The sequence below is a fragment of the Bactrocera oleae genome, chromosome 3 (genome assembly GCF_042242935.1).
Source record: "Bactrocera oleae isolate idBacOlea1 chromosome 3, idBacOlea1, whole genome shotgun sequence".
Lineage (NCBI taxonomy): Eukaryota > Metazoa > Arthropoda > Insecta > Diptera > Tephritidae > Bactrocera > Bactrocera oleae.
Genome location: NC_091537.1, coordinates 47,377,545 through 47,402,002, shown reverse-complemented (window position 1 = coordinate 47,402,002; position 24,458 = coordinate 47,377,545). Strand labels below are relative to the sequence as shown.

General features: G+C 41.0%; 1 protein-coding gene across 1 annotated transcript in view; it reads right to left on the bottom strand.

Annotated features, from left to right (window-relative positions):
• Positions 1–24,458, bottom strand: part of Pka-C1 (Protein kinase, cAMP-dependent, catalytic subunit 1) — a 131,485-nt gene that overhangs the window by 7,564 nt on the left and 99,463 nt on the right. The window lies entirely within an intron of this gene.

Genomic DNA, 24,458 nt, shown 5'->3' with positions numbered 1-24,458 from the left:
TAATGCGGAATGGAACGAAGCCAGATTATGTTAGATTACACAGGCTTCCACGCAATTTATAGACTTACAGGTCCTTTGTAATGCCACATGGAGATTTCTTATTAATACGAGATAAAGTATACGTCGTGGAGGACGTCAACGCTTTTTACGGAGTTTAATAGAAATTTTATATTTAATTCTGATACTATCTCCAATCACAACAAAGCTCCTAGATATCTAAGCCAAGCCGGACATAAACTGAAGTGTTCCAGCATCTCTGTCATATTTACTTCTCTGCATTTTCTACATTTCTACATGTGGCATCGTTAGTATGGTTCTCATGTGATGATAGTAAGTTGTGACCTGTGAGTGGGCCAACAACCGTCCTGCAGTCTTTTCGAGACCGTGTGAGTAGTAAGCTTGCGTGTTTTCCTTCCACTCCTTTGCAAATGATCTTGGCGATCCTGCATGCTTCTAACGTATTCTATTTCGCAAAATTTTTCGGCACTTTGTAATAAAATATTTTTCAGTAGATTTAAATAAAATGTTTTATCCATAGTACCTTTCATAAAAACGAAGTATCCGGCACCTGCTGATGACATACAGTCTCAAACCATTATGTGGCCTTCAACAAGTTTTACTATACATCTCAGATTTTTCGGATCCAACTCCGTGTTGGACTTACTCCAGACGAAAGACTTCCCATCAGTACCAAAAGGTTTAATTTGCTTCCGTCAGCAAAAACAACTTCTTTACAATATGTTTCGTCTTTATTAATATGATTTTTAGCTAATTTCACTCTAAATTTTCTTTTAAGCTTACTAAGAAACGGTTCGTTTCGAGCTGTCCGAGCATGAAAAACAGCTTGGCGTAAAATTCTGCGATTTTCCATTTTTGTAATGCATAATTACTAAATCGTGCTTTTCAATAGATGTACGTCCGTCTCGTTCGTCCACTTTCAACGTACAAATTGCATTAAGAAATAACGTAATGTACCATTCAACTTTATTTGTCTATTCTTGTTGATCGTTGTAATGCCGCCAATACCGGTAAAAGTCCACACACGAAATAAGCTGTGTGGTCGTTTTGCTTAGTATTTTGTTTTAGTTGTAAGTTTTCTATGTCAGAAGAAATTATTTTGATTGCTTTTGTCTGTGCTTGCAATTCAATACAATTTATATTTCATGTACATTTAAGTTTATATAAAAATAATACATATAATAAAAATACAACCCATTTTCTTTTTAAAAAAATGGGCCACGAAATAAGCTGTGAGCCACTGTACGTTTATAACCAGCCGGCAATTAAGGCAATAATCTCACATCAAATTACGGCCTTATAGAAAGCGGGCATATAAATTATTTTGTAGTCCATTTCTGTTCTTTATTGAGTCTGATTAGAACTAAACTAACATTTCACTTCTAGTTATAGCTTATCCTACGCTTCTGTCGCTGCTCTATCTGTAGCTACTTGTCGTTGTCGCTGAGAGTGGGTTGAGTCAGCGAATTCCACGGCTTTTGTTGTTGGGATATATAGTAACCCATACTATGTTCAACATTTAGGCAGACAATACAGACTGTTTAATTTGACTGCCATCGTTTTGGGTTAACTTGTATGCTGGGTTTCAGGTCACAAAGGAATTCCTGGAGCGAAATAGCTGATGAGATTGCCAAAAGAACAGTACAGGAAATACGGTAATAACTAAAAACGATATACAATGAAAGTTTCGAAAGAGCTGACAGATGGATCGCCAAGAACATGTGAAAGAGCCTTGAAGAAAAACACTCATGCTTTTTACTCACACGGTCTCGAAAGAACTGCAGGAGAGTTGTTTGCCTAATGACAGATCACAACCTTCTAGCATTACATGCGAGCCGGATGGGCATAAGTATCGGTGATACATGCAGAAAGTGGAGGAAAATAGGCATGAGAGAGACGCGGGAACACCTCCTATGCTTTGGTCTAGCATTATCCAGAACTCGTCTTAAATATCTAGGAGCTTCACAGTTCACGTGACTAGATGAAGTATTTAAATTGGATACCAAGTCGCTTTTAAAGTTTGCAAAAAGCGTTGACGTTCTGTCTGACGAATACTTCAGCTCAAGTTAAACGAACCAGCATCTGGCACTACTAAGGACTATCAGGCCTTAATATCGCATGACAGCCGGTCAGTACAACCAAGCCAAACCTGAGTTGTTAATGTGAAAACTGTTTCTGTAATATGTCCACTTACAGCACTATTCGGAAAAAATTTCTTAATTAATTTGCAATGTTGTAGGTCTTGCTAGATCTAGTAGATCTCGCTTCTGCAGAGATGTTTGGAGAATGAATATCTTTAAGATTCATCTCCAGCACACGAAGGCGGCATTCTCAAATAGTTTGCTTTGTCTCGGAAGGCCATATTTAAATTGTCACTATTCGTTTAAAATCATCTAATTGTCATTGATTTCTTTATTATGTGAGTGCATTTGTGCACCGTTATTTCCACGGCACCAGCGACAAATTCGCTCTCAACACGCTGGAACTATATATGCATGATTTTGCAAAAGTACTGTGAGAAAAAAACTAGCCGCACCATTCAAATTGTCCTAAATAATCTTAGATCAATTCAATAAAATTAGCCGAAGTTAGTTGGAATTGGGGGTTTCTATGAAACACTAATATTTTGTAATAAATAATTTTACTTTCCTTCGTTATGCAGTAAAGTTGTGAAAACAGGGTTTAAAAATTACATTATTGTTTATAATGAATTTTTATTATGTGGTTTGTAGAGTATACTTATGTGTTTAAATTTTTCACTGCTACATCTGTGGTGACCCTAAAATATATATTAAACTTCTTCTTTGGCACCACAAGCGTGGGTCGGTCTGGGTCGAGATAAGATAACTTCGCCAGTTGCCTCTATCCCTTGCGAGGTCATGCCAGCTGTACATCCCAAGTGCAGAAAGATCCCTATGCACTTGGCCCTTCCATAGGTCCCGAATCGAAGGATTAAACTGATTACCTCGGAGTGACCCCACCACGGCTCTTTCTCTCTCTCTAAACCGTGACCCTGAGTTCCTTACGGGTCAGTTACCGCATCTCACTCAAAGTTGCTCACGTTGCCCGGGGTGCTCGATGCGAACGCAGATAGCTGGATACCCCATTTACAACCCAGTAATTATACCTCATATATGTACATATTGAACTTAATATAACATAAAATTAAATTATGCGCTACATATATTTACTACTACCCTATTGCGTACGTGTTTCTTCGCTTATGCACCTTCATTTTTAATATATAATAATTTTGTGTCACGGTGTTTGATGCCAAACTCTTCCGAAACGGCTGGACCGATTTTGATAAAATTTTGGGTAGGTCTGAGAATCGATCAACTTCTATTTTTCATACCCCTAAATGTTAAGGGTGGTGTAGACTAATTTTATTTTGTGGACACAATTTTTTGTTTGTATTTTTTCATTATTCAGCATTGGAAAATACATAAAATAACATTTTTAACAGCGATTTTACATTTACATCCCCCACACCCTTACAGTGTTAGTTATTCAAAAAAAAAACTGCCTAAAAACAAGGAAGGACTAAGTTTGGGTGTAACCGAACATTTTATACTCTTGCAACTTGCAAAAATCAAAGCCGGAGAAATACCAATACATATGTAGGTGTTGGCAAAACTGTACTATACTAAAAAATGTTGCGAAAGCATTCAACACTTATTATTCGACGAAATCGTGAATGGATAACAATTAAGTTTAGTATCATAATAATTTATTTTGAAGGTTTGTCCTCACTTAGTTTAATTAATATATTTGATGTGATTTTGTTTTTACAAACCGAATGATTTCTATTAAGATATTCTGCAAGCCACGTGATTTTATTTATTTCGAAGTCTATGTGCTGTTTGAAGCAAATGACATTTGTTTTCCACTATTATGTAAATATTTTATTTCAAAAAATTTAAAACGTCTTCAACAAACATAAGTGCTGCCGTGAGAGTTTTGTAAAATAATGATTTTTCGTTGCAGAAGTTTAGAGAACGGCTTTTCAGGGATAATTCAAATCCGTTTAAAGTTTCTGATGTGCTGTTTAAATACTTTTATTTACTACAGTATTGTACATGCATTGAATTCATTTGCAAATACCTTCCACAACGTTTCAATCTGTGATTTGAGTTCTTTCAAAACCTTTCAGCGAAATCTTTATTATTTGCCGTAAAATTGAGTAGAACTGTCTTCGGTTCAATATTTTTGAGTTAACTCCTAAAAAGTCGCAAAATTGTTAACAAATAATTAGAAAATTTATAGGGCTTTCATTCAATCAAATTTCACGAATGACTCCACTTGGACAGATTCGTTGCTATCCAAAGACCATCGCATATCTACAAAGCGCCTTGAGGCTGCCATAAATATGTTGAGTCGGTAAATAACAATTCCAGCCACTGTGTCTGGTTCATAGAAGGTATTACCAGAGAACGTATATCATAGAGAAGGTTCACAGTGCGGCCATTAGCAAAATATTTCATGCTTCGCAGGGGAACTGAAAAAGATGAGCGTGTTTCACCAAATTTGGAAGGGGTACTGAAAACGATGAGCGTGTTTCACCAAATGTCCACAATTAACTTCAGATGACTGAAAAATAGCGGAATTGAGCATTTTCAATGTTAATTGTGAAAAATAATGCTAATTTCAATGTTAAGAAATGTACGCTTATAGATTCGTATATTTACAATGCGCAAACGACTTTGGATATAATTTGAAGATATTCTTCCTATACAGGGTGGCTAACGAATCGTGCTACAAAATTAAACCGTAATAAGTTTCTTTTTAGTCAATGCATTACATTCAATTCTGTTATTGTATAGAAAATTTTATTTTATTTAAACAATTAATTATCTTCCATATTCAACCACGCATATGCGACACATAATTCGGGATTGCCTCAATTATCTATTTAATGGACTGCTTCAGTTCAGTCAGATTTCTGGGTTTGATTTTGTACACCTCTTGCTTGACATAACCCCATAAGAAAAGACCAAGCGGTCGCAAATATTCGTCGGACTGACGCGACGACAAAGCGTCAAAACATTGTGTTGTTGGTAGAAAATCCGAACTATGCCGAAAAAAAATAACGAACGGCCGCCGATTGCCACCGCTTCTTGCCGCTCTAACAGCTTTGCCTACAAACTATCGTAAATATGTACAAATATGTTTCTGTATGAGCATGCATACATATTGACGCAGATTTTTGTGAGACACGGAAAAATATTTTAAAATTGTTAAATATTTTAAATCGACAAAAGCTTTGTTGCCAGTTTTGTCAATTTTTTCTGTGTTTTGTGAGCTTGCGTGGTTGCAACTTTTCTCTGCTAGAGGGAATATCAGAAATTTGTTCAATTTATGATTTTTAGCTTTTGCCATCGTCGCGAAAAGATGCTTGTTGGCAAACGCATGCTCGGGGAGATGAGAGGGTGTCTCTTTTTATGAATGAAGCGAGGTTGCTTATTGAAAGTACGCCTGCGTTCATGAATGAAAATTTTGTTGTTGTGTGATTTACTATAAATTTGGGATTCGGCTATTTGGCTGACTATTGACTTGTGACGATTATTGTTTTTGTAGAACAATGTTTGTAGTTTTTGCGGGTGCCATATATACATACATATGTACGCATAGACATACTTATGTAAGTTGGTTTGTGTATACATTATTTGTTCGGCAATGTCATTTATACATACATATGTATATGTGTGTACATATAAATCATGGCGCGCACATATATTGTGTTGATATCCCTACAAGAACAGTGACGGTCATCTGATGGGTAATATGACAGTCATAGCTGAAAAAATTTTGTCAGCGCGCAGAACAAAGTTTCTATCATTTTCTTAAGAGCCTTGTGCAAAAACTGATGTAAACAAACGTATGTGTGTCAGTTTGCATCTCTCTTTAACACATGGGTATTCGGAATTGATTCACTATAGGTATATCTATACTGCTGACTCTCATGTCTTTTTCTGAGTCATTGCTGACCATAAATCTGTCAAAGCTGAAAATTGTCAGTTATGACTGAAACGCTATCAGAAGTGAAAAATTATTTTGCGCAGTAGATAATATAATTTTTATTTCTTTAATAAATTTCAAACTTTTAACCAAAATTAGTTATAATAATATACCTAAATATAAAAAGGAATGCAACAAAAAATATAATTAAATAATAAAATATGAAAATATAAAAATAAATTTTCACTTGATGCCATCTCCTCCTCTCAATAGCTCTTCTTTCGTCTTTCTCCAATCAGTGGATAGTTCTGAATTTAAAAATGCAAATGTAAATTAACTAAATATATACTTTTATTTGAAACTTATTTAACTGACGTATGTATTTATATTATAGTTGAAAACACCTCTCTTTCATAAAATTTTATATTTTTAACAAAAAACCCAAAAGAGTTTTGCACAGAAGCGTGCAACACTTTTCGTTTGTGGCAAGAAGAACAGTAAAATTGTTTTGCGCAGTTGTTGAGAAACTTATGTGGAATTTTATGCGTCCCTTTTTGATATGGTTTTTCATGCTTACACATGTAAGCAATATAATTCGAAAATGTCTCTGTTTACAAAATAACAGTGACGGTCAGCTGACAAGTAAACTGTCCGTCAGTACTGACATGTCAAATGTGAGTGTGTTGGTGAACCCATCAGCAGTTTCTTGTAGGGATACGATAAAATTATGATTTGAATTTCTGAAATTTTTCTTTCAAATGTGCTTGTGCAGATATACATATAATTATATATAAGATTATTATGATAAAAGATGTACATATGTACATATACATATATTGTAATAAATTTAATCTCTATTAGGAAAGTATATTATGTAAAAACTAAATGAAATCATTAAATTCCCAAATTGACTATATATATTTTTAAAATTACATAATTTAATTAGAATGTTATCAGTTTTGCATGTTTTCATAAAAATTCGCAAAATGATATTCATATCAATAAATATGATTGCATATACGCGTATAAAAATATAAGCCAAAAGAGTAACATGCGGCTGTAAAATCAACGCAAGTCTCTGAGCATAATTTTTATTCAATGCTCAGCTCTGTTCACTCGTCACTGTTAAAATTTCTCCTTCCTAGCCGACTGTGGTGAAACACAGTAGTTGGACCTTCTCTTTATTTTACATTCTCTGGTATTACTATGTTCGCACCGAACTGAAATCCTTTTGTAAACACAATTTGTGGATTGTGGAACCAAAGTCGTTCTGACCGACATTGTGTGTTTCCGATGAGTTTTCATTGACAGTTCACACATCTATTTGTTTACATTTGTTATGTACCCTACAAAAACAGTGACGGTCATCATAGCTGAAAAAATTTTGTCAACGCGCAGAACAAAGTTTCTATCATTTTCTTAAGAGCCTTGTTTTCTTTTTGTTTGTTTGTTTTGTTTTTTCTGAGTCATTGGTGACCATAAATCCGTCATAGCTGCAGTAGATAATATAATTTTTATTTATTTAATAAATTTCAAACTTTTAATCAAATTAGTTATAATAATATACTTAAATATAAAAAAGAATGCAACAAAAAATATAATAAAATATGAATATATAAAAATGAAATTTCACTTGATGCCATTTCCTCCTCTCAATAGCTCTGCGTACGTCCTTCTCCAATCAGGGGATAGTTCTGAATTCCAAATGGCAAATGTAAATTAACAGTACTGACTTATCAAATGTGAGTGTATTGGTGAACCCATCAGCAGTTTCTTGTAGGGTACGTTTAGGCCAATTATGGAATGTAAACAAATTGTCAACTGACATTTAGGGCTGGCAAAATATGTCTTCTAATAATATCGATTAAACTAGAGCAGGCACCGATTATAATGAGTGGAATCTAAGTTTTCAAGGGGTTTTCAACGAAAACTATGTTTTCGTTTGACAGATTTTGTATGGATGAAAATACAAGTTTTCGCGTGAAAACATCTTTTATAACTACCAAGATACTTCAACCTTAATCTAACAAAAGTGAAGGCCCAATAAGACGGTGTTCAATGAGAACTTCTATCATTACGGAGAGATGAACCTTTCTAAGGGTTAATAGACCTTTTACGTTCTACTTTGATCCAGAGAAATATAACTTTTGCAGACCGGCTGGTTGTTAAAATTCGCCCCTGGTTTAAAACTTAACTATGTGCCTATCCTTTGGATAGAGGCGAAGATCATATTCATACCAAAGGCGGCTAAAGGAATCTGCCTAGACCCCCGAAAAGATTCTATATGTCTATATTAGAGACAAACTTCCATTGGCTAATTTTTCAGAACCACAGCAAGCTGGCAGATCTATTGAGACTGTACTTAACTCGCTAACCCAAAGTATAGAAAGAGCTCTAGAGCAAAAGAAATATGCTTTGGGCCTCTTTGTTGACATAAATAGAGCATTGAACAATATCTCCAATAACGCTATCGTTAAAAGTCTAGAAGCAGCCCGGATAGAGCGTGCTTTCACAGCATCAATAAAAACTCTACTGAGCGGCAGGAAGATTAATGCGGAATGGAACGAAGCCAGATTATGTTAGATTACACTGGCTTCCACGCAATTTATAGACCTACAGGTCCTTTGTAATGCCACATGGAGATTTCGTATTAATACGAGATAAAGTATACGTCGTGGAGGACGTCAACGCTTTTTACGAAGTTTAATAGAAATTTGATATTTAATTCTGATACTATCTCCAATCACTTGAACAAAAAAGCTCCTAGATATCTAAGCCAAGCCGGGCATAAGCTGAAGTGTTCCAGCATCTCTGTCATATTTACTTCTCTGTATTTTCTACATTTCTACATGTGTCATCGTTAATACGGTGTAACGAAGCTTTTTGCTGCCCCCTGCTTCTTATGGTTTGCTGAGGTATACTCGCCGTGTCCAGGGTTCGTGACAATAAATTTGTAAACTGTGGGGCTCTTTACAAATCGTAGTTTATTTGTCTTCCAATTGCACAATATGTAGATCCACTTTCAATCGCTCGATATTTAGATCCGCGTTGTAGAAGTGTCACCCGATGTTGGCGTTCATTCCACTTTCAAGTATACAATATGCAGATCCACTTTCAATCGGTCGATATTTAGATTCGCGTTGTAGGAGCGTCACCCGATGCTGGCGTTCATTCCACAATCTCTGGATCCGCGTTGTTGGAGCGTCAGCCGATGCTGGCGTTTCGACAGGGTAGTGGTTCCCGTAACCCGTTAGCGCGTCGCTATCACGCGGAATTACGGAGGGCAGTGACAGCGGCCGCGATGCCAAGCGTGGAGCAGGTCAGAGGATCGACTCACTACCCACTTCACGCGTGACTTCCGGCCTTCGCACGTTAAGGAGTGAAATGCCTGCCAGAGGATCGACTCACTGCGAGACATTCATTCCTTACCGCCGGAAAACGTCGTCTGCCTTTCCGCGCTCCCGTTGAATAGTTAGTATACTATCGCGCATACTACCCTGTCGCGCTCTGGGTGTGCTACGCGTCCCGGGATGACTTACGTTCCGTGTCCTGCTCCGATGATGACCTCGACAGCGACTCCACCGCTGCGTGAAGTGGGTAGTGAGTCGATCCTCTGACCTGCTCCACGCTTGGCATCGCGGCCGCTGTCACTGCCCTCCGTAATTCCGCGTGATAGTGACGCGCTAACGGGTTACGGGAACCACTACCCTGTCGAAACGCCAGCATCGGCTGACGCTCCAACAATGCGGATCCAGAGATTGTGGAATGAAAGCCAGCATCGGGTGACGCTCCTACAACGTGGATCTAGAGATTGTATAATTGAAAGTGGAATGAACGCCAGCATCGGGTGACGCTCCTACAACGCGAATCTAAATATCGACCGCTTGAAAGTGGATCTGCATATTGTATACTTGAAAGTGGAATGAACGCCAACATCGGGTGACGCTTCTACAACGCGGATCTAAATATCGAGCGATTGAAAGTGGATCTACATATTGTGCAATTGGAAGACAAATAAACTACGATTTGTAAAGAGCCCCACAGTTTACAAATTTATTGTCACGAACCCTGGACACGGCGAGTATACCTCAGCAAACCATAAGAAGCAGGGGGCAGCAAAAAGCTTCGTTACACCGTATTAACGATGACACATGTAGAAATGTAGAAAATACAGAGAAGTAAATATGACAGAGATGCTGGAACACTTCAGCTTATGCCCGGCTTGGCTTAGATATCTAGGAGCTTTTTTGTTCAAGTGATTGGAGATAGTATCAGAATTAAATATCAAATTTCTATTAAACTTCGTAAAAAGCGTTGACGTCCTCCACGACGTATACTTTATCTCGTATTAATACGAAATCTCCATGTGGCATTACAAAGGACCTGTAGGTCTATAAATTGCGTGGAAGCCAGTGTAATCTAACATAATCTGGCTTCGTTCCATTCCGCATTAATCTTCCTGCCGCTCAGTAGAGTTTTTATTGATGCAGTGAAAGCACGCTCTATCCGGGCTGCTTCTAGACTTTTAACGATAGCGTTATTGGAGATATTGTTCAATGCTCTATTTATGTCAACAAAGAGGCCCAAAGCATATTTCTTTTGCTCTAGAGCTCTTTCTATACTTTGGGTTAGCGAGTTAAGTACAGTCTCAATAGATCTGCCAGCTTGCTGTGGTTCTGAAAAATTAGCCAATGGAAGTTTGTCTCTAATATAGACATATAGAATCTTTTCGGGGGTCTAGGCAGATTCCTTTAGCCGCCTTTGGTATGAATATGATCTTCGCCTCTATCCAAAGGATAGGCACATAGTTAAGTCTTAAACCAGGGGCGAATTTTAACAACCAGCCGGTCTGCAAAAGTTATATTTCTCTGGATCAAAGTAGAACGTAAAAGGTCTATTAACCCTTAGAAAGGTTCATCTCTCCGTAATGATAGAAGTTCTCATTGAACACCGTCTTATTGGGCCTTCACTTTTGTTAGATTAAGGTTGAAGTATCTTGGTAGTTATAAAAGATGTTTTCACGCGAAAACTTGTATTTTCATCCATACAAAATCTGTCAAACGAAAACATAGTTTTCGCTGAAAACCCCTTGAAAACTTAGATTCCACTCATTATAATCGGTGCCTGCTCTAGTTTAATCGATATTATTAGAAGACATATTTTGCCAGCCCTAAATGTCAGTTGACAATTTGTTTACATTCCATAATTGGCCTAAACGTACCCTACAAGAAACTGCTGATGGGTTCACCAATACACTCACATTTGATAAGTCAGTACTGTTAATTTACATTTGCCATTTGGAATTCAGAACTATCCCCTGATTGGAGAAGGACGTACGCAGAGCTATTGAGAGGAGGAAATGGCATCAAGTGAAATTTCATTTTTATATATTCATATTTTATTATATTTTTTGTTGCATTCTTTTTTATATTTAAGTATATTATTATAACTAATTTTGATTAAAAGTTTGAAATTTATTAAATAAATAAAAATTATATTATCTACTGCAGCTATGACGGATTTATGGTCACCAATGACTCAGAAAAAACAAAACAAACAAACAAAAAGAAAACAAGGCTCTTAAGAAAATGATAGAAACTTTGTTCTGCGCGTTGACAAAATTTTTTCAGCTATGATGACCGTCACTGTTTTTGTAGGGTACATAACAAATGTAAACAAATAGATGTGTGAACTGTCAATGAAAACTCATCGAAAACACACAATGTCGGTCAGAACGACTTTGGTTCCACAATCCACAAATTGTGTTTTCAAAAGGATTTCAGTTAGGTGCGAACATAGTACTACCAGAGAATGTAAAATAAAGAGAAGGTCCAACTACGGACCAGCGTGTGAATTGTCAAAACCTAACAAAATGCGATGAGCGTGTTTCACCACAGTCGGCTAGGAAGGAGAAATTTTAACAGTGACGAGTGAACAGAGCTGAGCATTGAATAAAAATTATGCTCAGAGACTTGCGTTGATTTTACAGCCGCATGTTACTCTTTTGGCTTATATTTTTATACGCGTATATGCAATCATATTTATTGATATGAATATCATTTTGCGAATTTTTATGAAAACATGCAAAACTGATAACATTCTAATTAAATTATATAATTTTAAAAATATATATAGTCAATTTGGGAATTTAATGATTTTATTTAGTTTTTACATAATATACTTTCCTAATAGAGATTAAATTTATTACAATATATGTATATGTACATATGTACATCTTTTATCATAATAATCTTATATATAATTATATGTATATCTGCACAAGCACATTTGAAAGAAAAATTTCAGAAATTCAAATCATAATTTTATCATATCCCTACAAGAAACTGCTGATGGGTTCACCAACACACTCACATTTGATATGTCAGTACTGACGGACAGTTTACTTGTCAGCTGACCGTCACTGTTATTTTGTAAACAGAGACATTTTCGAATTATATTGCTTACATGTGTAAGCATGAAAAACCATATCAAAAAGGGACGCATAAAATTCCACATAAGTTTCTCAACAACTGCGCAAAACAATTTTACTGTTCTTCTTGCCACAAACGAAAAGTGTTGCACGCTTCTGTGCAAAACTCTTTTGGGTTTTTTGTTAAAAATATAAAATTTTATGAAAGAGAGGTGTTTTCAAATATAATATAAATACATACGTCAATTAAATAAGTTTCAAATAAAAGTATATATTTAGTTAATTTACATTTGCATTTTTAAATTCAGAACTATCCACTGATTGGAGAAAGACGAAAGAAGAGCTATTGAGAGGAGGAGATGGCATCAAGTGAAAATTTATTTTTATATTTTCATATTTATTTATTTAATTATATTTTTTGTTGCATTCCTTTTTATATTTAGGTATATTATTATAACTAATTTTGGTTAAAAGTTTGAAATTTATTAAAGAAATAAAAATTATATTATCTACTGCGCAAAATAATTTTTCACTTCTGATAGCGTTTCAGTCATAACTGACAATTTTCAGCTTTGACAGATTTATGGTCAGCAATGACTCAGAAAAAGACATGAGAGTCAGCAGTATAGATATACCTATAGTGAATCAATTCCGAAGACCCATGTGTTAAAGAGAGATGCAAACTTACACACATACGTTTGTTTACATCAGTTTTTGCACAAGGCTCTTAAGAAAATTATAGAAACTTTATTCTGCGCGCTGACTCACTGCGAGACATTCACTCCTTACCGCCGGAAAACGTCGTCCGCCTTTCCGCGCTCCCGAATAGTTAGTATACTATCGCGCATACTACCCTGTCGCACTCTGGGTGTGCTACGCGTCCCGGGATGACTTACGTTCCGTGTCCGCGTAGGCTTACCCCGATTCCACCGCTGCTCGCGTCCTACCGTAGAAGATATTCTCCGATCACCCGTCCAGCGTTGTGCTCGCTGTCACAGTCCTGTCCTGAATGACTGCTGATCGGCCTGCTTGCTTTCCGCCAAGCCGTGTGTTGCTTGCTCGCCCGTTCGCAACATGATGCTTAGGATGGCGTGTGTTGCTAGAAGTGGCGTGATGTAACTGTTATGTCGCAACATGTTGCTTTAGGATGGCGTGTGTTGCTAAAAGTGGCGTGATTTTCCCGTTGCGGCCCGATACTCGTTGCGTTGATTTTATTTAACAGGGTGCGTCTTCATGTGTTGTGTGGGCTAAATTCCATCTGGACATTTAGTTCTCACACTTCCCCCCCCACTTCGGTGAGTTTTGCATCAGATTAGATGCAAAATTTAATCTAAGTTACAATATTTTATTAAATTCGAGTCTTAAATTATATTACAAATTTTCTTGGTTATATAAGGTTGGCCGTTATTTCTCTTCCGCTTTTTTGCTCTTCATTCAATGCTTTATAAAAAGTGTTACAGTGATCGGATTTAGTTAAAATATGCGCCGTTTTATTCGTAAACTTGTTGCCAACGAGATGCCAACTTCATTATACCCCTCTCGTAGAAGGCTGCGTCCTTATTGGCAAAAAACTCGGAGAGCCAATTTTCACAGGCCTCTCTTGAGGCCAACTTCTCACCATTAAGCGCGTTCGCCATGGACAGGAAAAGACGGTAATCACTTGCTGCCAGGTCCGGGCTATATGGTGGATGCGATAAAACCTCCCATCCGAGCTCCCGTAGCTTCTGACGAGTCATCAACGAAGTGTGTGGTCTGGCGTTGTCCTGGTGGAACACTACACCCTTCCTGTTGGCCAATTCTGGACGCTTCTGGTTGATCGCCTGCTTCAAGCGGTCCAGTTGTTCGCAGTAGATGGTAGATTTAAGCGTCTGGCCATATGGGAGCAGGTCATAGTGGATGATTCCCTTCCAATCCCACCAAACACACAGCAAAACCTTACTGTCCGTCAATCCCGGCTTGGCCACTGTTTGGGACGATTCACCGGCCTTCGACCACGACCGTTTTCGCTTGATATTGTCGTATGTGATCCATTTTTCGTCGCCAGTCACCATCCGCTTCAAGAATGGGACGAGTTCGTTCCATTTCAGCAGCATATCGCAGGCGTTGATTCGGTCCAGAAGGTTTTTTTGCGTCAAATTATGCGGCACCCAAACATCAAACTTTTTTTTGTATCCAGCCTTCTGCAGATGGTTCAAAATGGTTTGGTGACTAACTCCCATCTCCTGGGCGATGTCACGAGATGCCATATGCCGGTCTAACTCGATGTATTCCATGATTTGATCGGTATTTGTCGTCACAGGTCTTCCGCCGGCTGGCTTATCCATGGTGTCGTTTTCACCGGCTCTGAATCGTCGAAACCATTCCTCCGCGGTTCGAAGTGATAGAGTACCATCCCCCAAAACACCATTAATCTCACGGAACGTTTCTCTAGCGGATTTGCCTTTAACGATGGAAAACTTTAAAAAAGCGCGAATTTCGGCGTTAGTGAACTCCATGTTTACACGTCTATAACTGTTAAACGCAATATCCAAACTAATTATGTATAGCGTTGTTTTGTAGGTTATGTCAAGACCTTTCAAATTATGTATAGTGTTGCCAGATACGAGCTCTGTAGCGCTTTGTACATAGCCGCGAAATTCAAAAGACAAAAAAGCGGAAGGGAAATAACGGCCAACCTTTATATACCTTTTTTGTTTCCTTTTTTTTTTTTTGCTGTAACCTTCTTTTAATTCTTGTATAATCTTCACGTTCTAATACAACTATCTTTCTTCAATTTCATAGACTTATGAACTATTTTTTTTTGTTCTTCTTACTTTAAGTATAGACTAACATTTTGTTTTTTTGTTGATATAATAATATAAAAAATTCAATTAATTCACGTCATAAATTTGTAATTTTCCTGTTTTTTTTTTTGTTATTTCGTTAGTCGGGTTTTTCGGCTGTTTTCATTGATGTTGGCTTCCTCTGAGTGTGTACGCCCCAGCGATACATAGCCACTTGATATCTGGTGGTACTAAATTTCAGCCGGTGCTTTCCTGTGCCGGTCGTGAGGTCTATGAGGCTCCTCCTGACTCTTTCGGCGATTTGTGGGAAGGCCTCGAGTCCTGTTCCGAGTGCGTAGTTAATGGGTACTTTTATGCCTTATGGGGGAAGCTGTTCCTCCGCGGGTGGTTGTGATAAAGTTGGTGAGTTTGTTACTTCTGCGTCATTGGTCGTCGTTGCGTCTTGATGGTGTCTGAAAGTAGCTAACATGTGAGCGGGCTTCTTTGCTGCCATCTCCGCTGTGAAAGGCTCGGAGATGCATCCGGGCGCTCCTTCACCTCGTCCTACATAGCGCATGACTCGCTCCATTGTCTCCAGTACGTAAATGCCGCAATCGTCCGTATTTTCTTGTTGTGGCACCTCTAAAAGGAGTTCCCGGAAACTGAGTTTTTCCTGGCCGTACCTTTCCTTATATTCCCACTGGAGGAATTCGCGCCAGGCCGTGATTGCATGGGTGACCCTGCCCCTCGTCCAGGAATCTGCTGTCCATAACTGGTGTGGTTGGCAACACACTGTGTCGGTAATGTGGTGCGTAAGCTCGCGATTGGATAGGGCGAGCACATACCAGTGATGAGCGGTGTTGTGTGGTGCCAGAACTACACGCTGTCCGAAGATGTCGATGTTTCGGATCCAGCGGTGAATGCGGCGGAAATTTTCTTCTCGTCCCCCTGGTTGGTTCAACTGCCAGACAACAAAGGGGCTGAGTATCGTGCCTTTCGGTCCAAATTCGGTTTCCAGGTGCTTCGCCCAGGCGTCGATCACGGTGTCTGTTAGCCAGGATCCATCTTTTAGGGAGAGTAAGTCCGCTCGGTACAGGGAGACTTCACCTTGTCCGGGTGGGAAGGTCAGTTCCACCCTATCCCTCTCAGGTTCGGTATTCTCCTGGTCCGAGGAGAGTTCGATCACCGGTGATTGTCGTGGTACCGTGGCATCGTCTTAGCTAGACGTATCGTTACTAGTCTTGCTGCTGTCGTTTGATGTTCTTCTACTCGTCGGACTCCCGTGGGTTTCTTCGTGATTTGGTGCACTTATTTCCTGAACAACCACTCGGCCGACGATGCATGGCATCGTGGCTACGTGGGCCGCGATAGTGCGTCTCATGGCGGCTTGTGTTGTTCGTGCTTCAATTGCACTTGTAGTGGGTTTGTGGTCGGTTAGTTGTGTAGTGGTGTTGACGGCCTTGGATACGTTGGCGGTGCTAGCGTTGGCTTCGAATGTCGCTGTCGCGACATGTATCAGTTTTAGGTGTCGCGACGCCGCGTGCATAGCGTCTGCATGCGCTGAGCAAGCACTTCTAGTGCCTGTGGTGCTGGCTGCTTCCAGTGCCTGTGTCCTGGGGAGCTTTACCTTCTCCTACCCCATCCGTTTACGGAACCGCTTCTAACTATTTTCCCATTTCTCGTCGTTATTCATATCTTTTATTTTAATTTTACTTTCTTTAAAATGTCCGGTACGTCTTGCCTTGCTGACAGCTCGCGGTTGAATGAATGTGACTGGCTCAATTGGTCACCAAATTTGCTCATTTAAATATTTTCTATTATTCTACTTTTTATTTTTATTTTTTTAACTGTTACAGCCATGTCGTACGGTTTCAATTCGCTGATGTTCACCGTTTTATCCCTTCCGCCGTCAATTTTTCGAAGTTCTACGATCACTGGTGAGGCATACCTGAGAATTTGATAAGGGCCCTCGTACTTCGGGGCTAACTTTGCGGCGAAGCCCTCAGTGGCTTTAGAGAGCTGATGTTCTTTCGCGAGAACTAGTTCTCCGATCAAGGGGGTCCATTTTCTGCGTCTCAGGTTATAATGCCGGGCTTGATCCGTTGTCGCCCTCTCCATATTTTGCCGAACAATTTTGAAGACCTCCTGCATCCTATTGGACTTTTCCTCAGCCGTCGTGGATGTCACGCCGGTGCCGATATTAACTTCGTCGAAGAGTGCCTTTGGCAGTCGCTCTGGGAGAAAATCATCCCATCGCTGGTGTTGGGCCTTACTGAGTTGTACAATAATTCGTTTAATTGTCCGATTGGCTCGTTCCGTGAGATTCTCTTGAGGGGTGTAAGGTGCGGTGAATTGCTGGCGTACCCCTAGTTCCTTAAGGTAGTGTTGCCACAGCGTACAAGTAAATTGCACGCCGTTGTCCGAAATAATAATCTTCGGGACCAAATCTTGCGAGGATTCGCTCTCTAAATGCGCGACGAAGTCCTTCTGCTGTAGCGCGCCTCATGGGGACTAATTCTACCCACTTGCTGAAGCGGTCGAAGAATACTAGTAACATAGTATTTCCATGTGAGGATCGCGGTAAGGGTCCAATGAAGTCAATGCAAACTGTGGCAAACGGTTCTTGTGCCACCTGTGAAATCATCTTTCCTGCTGGTTTCTGCTGACCTTCCTTGTATTTCTGGCGAGACTCACACTGGCGTACGTAACGGCTTATGTCGCTGAACATCCCTGGCCAGTAATATCGGTTAGCCACCCGGGCTACTGTCCGGCGTATACCCATATGTCCGGCGCTAGGTTTATCGTGGTTCTCTTGCAGGACTCTTAGGCGGAGGGGTTTAGGCACACATAGCTTCCAGGGTACAGCCTCTTCATCCTGGGATCGACACGGAATATGGCGATAGAGTTGACCATCCTTTTCCATGTAGTCCGCGTACTTCTTGGGGTTTGCGCGTACTTCCCCTACTCGCTTCTGCCACCAGTTGCATTGTGGAGCCACCGTCGTCGCTTGTCGTATGGTCTCTAGTGGCTGCCGGGACAGTGCGTCCGCTACTAAGTTGAGTTTCCTTTTGCGATACTCGATGTCGAAGGTATGTTGCTGCAACTCTAAAGCCCATCGTGCTATACGACCGGAAGGGCTCTCTTTGGAATTCAGCCACTTCAGCGACATGCGATCCGTTATCACCTTGAATTTATATCCCTCTAGGTAGGGTCTCATTTTCCGGATTCCCCAAACTATGACGAGGCACTCCTTTTCGGTTGCCGAATAGTTGGTCTCCGCCTTATTCAATTTGCGGCTATAATGCGGCGGTAAGCTATTACACGTTCACCTCCTTCCAGTTTCTGTGTCAGCACTGCACCAACGCCGATGTTACTAGCGTCCGTCTGCAAGGTAAATGTCTGGCTGAAGTCCGGACATGCGAGGATAGGAGCCTCTGTTAGCTTGCACTTGATGCTTTCAAACGCTTCTTGTTGTTCCGCTCCCCATTTCCAGTGTCTCCCTTTCTTTAACGAAGCGGCTGGCTCATCGTCGCGAAGTCGGGTACAAAGCGGCGATACCAGGAGGCTATCCCAAGATATTGGCGTACTTCTTTTACGTTAATTGGCGGCTTCAGCTCCTGGATTGCTGCTACTTTCTCGGGGTCGGTGTGGTTGCCTTTGTCACTGATCACGTGACCTAAATACCGAAGTTCCTTTTCCGCATTTTTCAGGATTGATTCGCAGGTTGGCCTGTTGTAATCTCTGTAGTACCTTTCATAGGTTCTGTATATGTTCCTCAAATGTAGAGCCTATCACGATTATGTCGTCGAGGTAGGCGAAGGCGTGTGGTTCCATCTCAGGACCTATAACCTGGTCGAGTACCCTCTGGGACTTCGCAGGTGCCGAATGTAAGCCGAATGGCATGACGCGCCATGGGATTAGGCCACGCCCAGGTACGGTGAAAGCTGTGTATGTGCGGCTGCCTTGCTGCAAGGGTATCTGCTAGTAGCCGTTCTTGAGGTCCAGGCTACTAATATACCTGCCTCGTCGTAACTTGTCCAATATGTGTTGTATCCTAGGTAAGGGGTATGCGTCGGGTACTGATCGGACGTTGAGTTGCCGATAATCCACGCATAGACGCCACTTACCGTTTTTCTTCCGGGCCAATACAGTCGGAGCGCTGTGTGGGCTGTGAGACGGTTCGATGCATCCCTTCGATAGCAGCTCATCGATCTCATCATTGATAATAGCTTGCATCGCTGGATTTCGTGAGAAATATCGTTGGTTGATGGGACGGTTGTCGGTCATAGGGATTTTATGCTCCGCCACTGTCGTCACTCCACTCATGGTTTCGAATTTTTGAAGCTCCGCCGCTAAGAAGTCGCGTATGCGAGCCGCTTCGTTTCTCTCGTTGATGGTCGATCTACGCTCGACTCTATTAATCCTCCTGCACTTTAATTTACGTCTTTTGTTGCACTTTGTCCTACTGTATTTTTGAAGTTGGCTATTTGGTGTAGTTGGCGTTGCGTTGTCTACCTTTTCTAATGGCATGGTATAGGAGGCCGCTGAATGCTGACCATCTGGCGTTGTCAGCACTACCTGATGACCTCCGCAGGATATCTTAGCTCTCATGCTCCCCAGTGTATCTAATCCGAGTATTACGTCATCAAATGCTTGGAGCGATGACTGTCCGAGTTGGATGTTGGTTTCTACGGCGTCGTAAATCTTGCTGGTGGTACCATCGGCCATTTGTATTTGCATGGCTACGGTTACCTTCTTACCATTCCCGGTCGTGTCCATATGTTCCGCAAGTCGTGACGATACAAAACTTTTTGAGGCACCAGTGTCGTTGACGGCTTCCGCCGGTTCTCCGCCAAACTTGATTAAGGCGTATAACTGGCTGCCGCGCCTTTCCCCTTGCGGAACCCTCGGCCGTTCCCCTGCATGTGTTTCCAGGCATAAAAGTTTGGTTCGTGGGTGGTTGTCGGTGATGCGCGTTTACCGTCGTATCGTGTTGGGACACCGTGTGAAGCTGGACTGGACGGGTTGATGGTCTGACCGCGATGTATTTCTTACCTCGTGGTCACCTATGATGTGTCTCGTCATCTCGCGGCGCGACGTCTCAACTGTTCTCCGATGTCCTTCATGGATACCTTCATACTCTTCTGCAAGCGTGATAAGTTCGGCTAGTGTCTCGAAATCTCGACGCCGAATGTAGAGTAGATAATCGGTGTTGCTGTTTCGGAAGATCCTTTCCAATCGCTGCTCCTGATTATATCCTGCGGGTCTCATTAGGTTCTGCATAGCGAGAACGTAGTCTTTGTACTTTTCCCGCACGTGTTATCTTCGTTGCCGTATGTCATCTTCGAGGCGTTCGAAGTAACGTGCTGGTAAGAAGAATCGCAAAACATCCCTTTTGAAGGTACTCCAACTCCTCCAGTGTTCGTTGTTGTTGCGATACCATTGGAGAGCGGTACCGCACAGTAACTCGGGCATGGTTCTTGGAAGAAGGTCTGTGTCTATCACGTATACTTCGGAGAGCTCTTCCAATCGTTCGATAATGGGTCTCTCCAGCCGTCGTACTTTACGGAACACTTCCTGGTCGATGATAGGTGCGAATGTAACCATCTGGTTCTGTTGAATTGGCATGCCGTTATTCGGCATGATTATTGGTGACGGCAGTCGTCGTGATGATTCCGCGAAAATGTCCGCGGTTCCTCTGCCTTGATCTGGTGGAAGTGGTGTCTTCTGATCGTCTTCGTCTCGTGAAGCGAACTCCTTTGTTTTGTATGCCGTTTCCATTTTTAAAAACTTTTCGTGTATTTCGGGATCTTCGTGCGCCTTGGCTGCTAGTGGAGATATGCGCTTCCGAATTTCTCGCGTAGGCACCACGCCTGTGGTCAACGCCCAAATTTTCTGCGAAGGAGATTAGTTGCTCCTTAGATACGTTGTCCAACCACATAGGATCTGTCATTTTCCGTTTTTTAAATCTCTTCCTGATGTTATACGATTTGCCGAGTCCCTGCTCGGGCGCCAATTGTAACGAAGCTTTTTGCTGCCCCCTGCTTCTTATGGTTTACTGAGGTATACTCGCCGTGTCCAGGGTTCGTGACAATAAATTTGTAAACTGTGGGGCTCTTAACAAATCGTACTTTATTTGTCTTCCAATTACACAATATGTAGATCCACTTTCAATCGCTCGATATTTAGATCTGCGTTGTAGGAGCGTCACCCGATGCTGGCGTTCATTCCACTTTCAAGTATACAATATGCAGATCCACTTTCAATCGGTCGATATTTAGATTCGCGTTGTAGGAGCGTCACCCGATGCTGGCGTTCATTCCACAATCTCTGGATCCGCGTTGTTGGAGCGTCAGCCGATGCTGGCGTTTCGACAGGGTAGTGGTTCCCGTAACCCGTTAGCGCGTCACTATCACGCGGAATTACGGAGGGCAGTGACAGCGGCCGCGATGCCAAGCGTGGAGCAGGTCAGAGGATCGACTCACTACCCACTTCACGCGTGACTTCCGACCTTCGCACGTTAAGGAGTGAAATGCCTGCCAGAGGATCGACTCACTGCGAGACATTCATTCCTTACCGCCGGAAAACGTCGTCTGCCTTTCCGCGCTCCCGTTGAATAGTTAGTATACTATCGCGCATACTACCCTGTCGCGCTCTGGGTGTGCTACGCGTCCCGGGATGACTTACGTTCCGTGTCCTGCTCCGATGATGACCTCGACAGCGACTCCACCGCAGCGTGAATTAACGCTCGTGGGTGCTACCGCGACGACGCCCGGACGTTTCTGCAAGCGCTCGCGTAGGCTTACCCCGATTCCACCGCTGCTCGCGTCCTACCGTAGAAGATATTCTCCGATCACCCGTCCAGCGTTGTGCTCGCTGTCACAGTCCTGTCCTGAATGACTGTTGATCGGCCTGCTTGCTTTCCGCCAAGCCGTGTGTTGCTTGCTCGCCCGTTCGCAACATGATGCTTAGGATTGCGTGTGTTGCTAGAAGTGGCGTGATTTTCCCGTTGCAGCCCAATACTCGTTGCGTTGATTTTATTTAACAGGGTGCGTCTTCAGGTGTTGTGTGGGCTAAATTTCATCTGCACATTTAGTTTTCACAACGGTTCTCATGTGACGATAGTAAGTTGTGACCTGTGAGTGGGCCAACAACCGCCCTGCAGTCTTTTCGAGACCGTGTGAGTAGTAAGCTTGCGTGTTTTCCTTCCACTCCTTTGCAAATGACCTTGGCGATCCCGCATGCTTCTAACGTATTCTATTTCGCAAAATTTTTCGGCACTTTGTAATAAAATATTTTTCAGTAGATTTAAATAAAATGTTTTATCCATAGTACCTTCCATGAAAACGAAGTATCCGACACCTGCTGATGACATACAGTCTCAAACCATTATGTGGCCTTCAACAAGTTTTACTATACATCTCAGATTTTTCGAATCCAACTCCGTGTTGGACTTACTCCAGACGAAAGACTTCCCATCACTACCAAAAGGTTTAATTTGCTTCCGTCAGCAAAAACAACGTCTTTACAATATGTTTCGTCTTTATTAATATGATTTTTAGCTAATTTCACTCTAAATTTTCTTTTAAGCTCACTAAGAAACGGTTCGTTTCGAGCTGTCCGAGCATGAAAATCAGCTTAAAAAAAGGCGTAAAATTTTGCGATTTCCATTTTTGTAATGCATAATCACTAAATCGTGCTTTTCAATAGATGTACGTCCGTCTCGTTCGTCCACTTTCAATGTACAAATTGCATTAAGAAATAACGTAATGTACCATTCAACTTTATTTGTCTATTCTTGTTGATCGTTGTAATGCCGCCAATACCGGTAAAAGTCCACACACGAAATAAGCTGTGTGGTCGTTTTGCTTAGTATTTTGTTTTAGTTGTAAGTTTTCTATGTCAGAAGAAATTATTTTGATTGCTTTTGTCTGTGCTTGCAATTCAATACAATTTATATTTCATGTACATTTAAGTTTATTCAAAAATAATACATATAATAAAAATACAACCCATTTTCTTTTTAAAAAAATGGGCCACGAAATAAGCTGTGAGCCACTGTACGTTGATAACCAGGCGGCAATTAAGGCAATAATCTCACATCAAATTACGGCCTTATAGAAAGCGGGCATATAAATTATTTTGTAGTCCATTTCTGTTCTTTAATGAGTCTGATTAGAACTAAACTAACATTTCACTTCTAGTTATAGCTTATCCTACGCTTCTGTCGCTGCTCTATCTGTAGCTACTTGTCGTTGTCGCTGAGAGTGGGTAGAGTCAGCGAATTCCACGGCTTTTGTTGTTGGGATATACAGTAACCCATACTTTTTTTTTATACTCTCGCAACCTGTTGCTACAGAGTATAATAGTTTTGTTCACCTAACGGTTGTTTGTATCACCTGAAGCTAATCGAGGTAGATATAGGGTTATATATATATAAGTGATCAGGATGAAGAGACGAGTTGAAATCCGGGTGACTGTCTGTCTGTCCGTCCGTCCGTCCGTCCGTGCAAGCTCTAACTTGAGTAAAAATTAAGATATCTTTATGAAACTTGGTAGACATGTTTCTTGGTACCGTAAGATGGTTGGTATTGCAGATGGGCGTAATCGGACCACTGCCACGCCCACAAAACGCCATTAATCAAAAACAAATAACTTGCCATAACTAAGCTCCGCAATAAGATACAAGACTGTTATTTGGTACACAGGATCACATTAGGGAGGGGCATCTGCAGTTAAAACTTTTTTTAAAAAGTGGGAGTGGTCCCGCCTCTAATAGGTTTAATGTGCATATCTCCTAAACCGCTTATGCTATAATAACAAAATTCACTAGAAGCAAATGTTTTTAGCACTTCTATTGACGGTGTGAAAATAGTTGAAATCGGGTGGCAACTCCGCCCACTCCCCATATAACGTTACTGTTAAAAACTACTAAAAGCGCGATAAATCAAGCACTAAACACACCAGAGACATTAAATTTTATCTCTGAAATGGTATAAGATGACTTTATAGGAACCGCGTTCAAAATTAGACAGTGGGCGTGGCACAGCCCACTTTTAGGTGAAAACCCATATCTTGAAATCTGCTCAACCGATTTCAACCAAATTCGGTGCATAACGTTCTTCTCATGTTTCTATGTCATAGTGCGAAAATGGGCGAAATCAGACTACAACCACGCTTACTTCCCATGTAACACCATTTTCAATTCCATCTGATTCTTTCACTTTCCACTATGCAAATCAGGTAACAATGATTATATCGGGGTAAAACTTTGCGTGAATAATGCAATT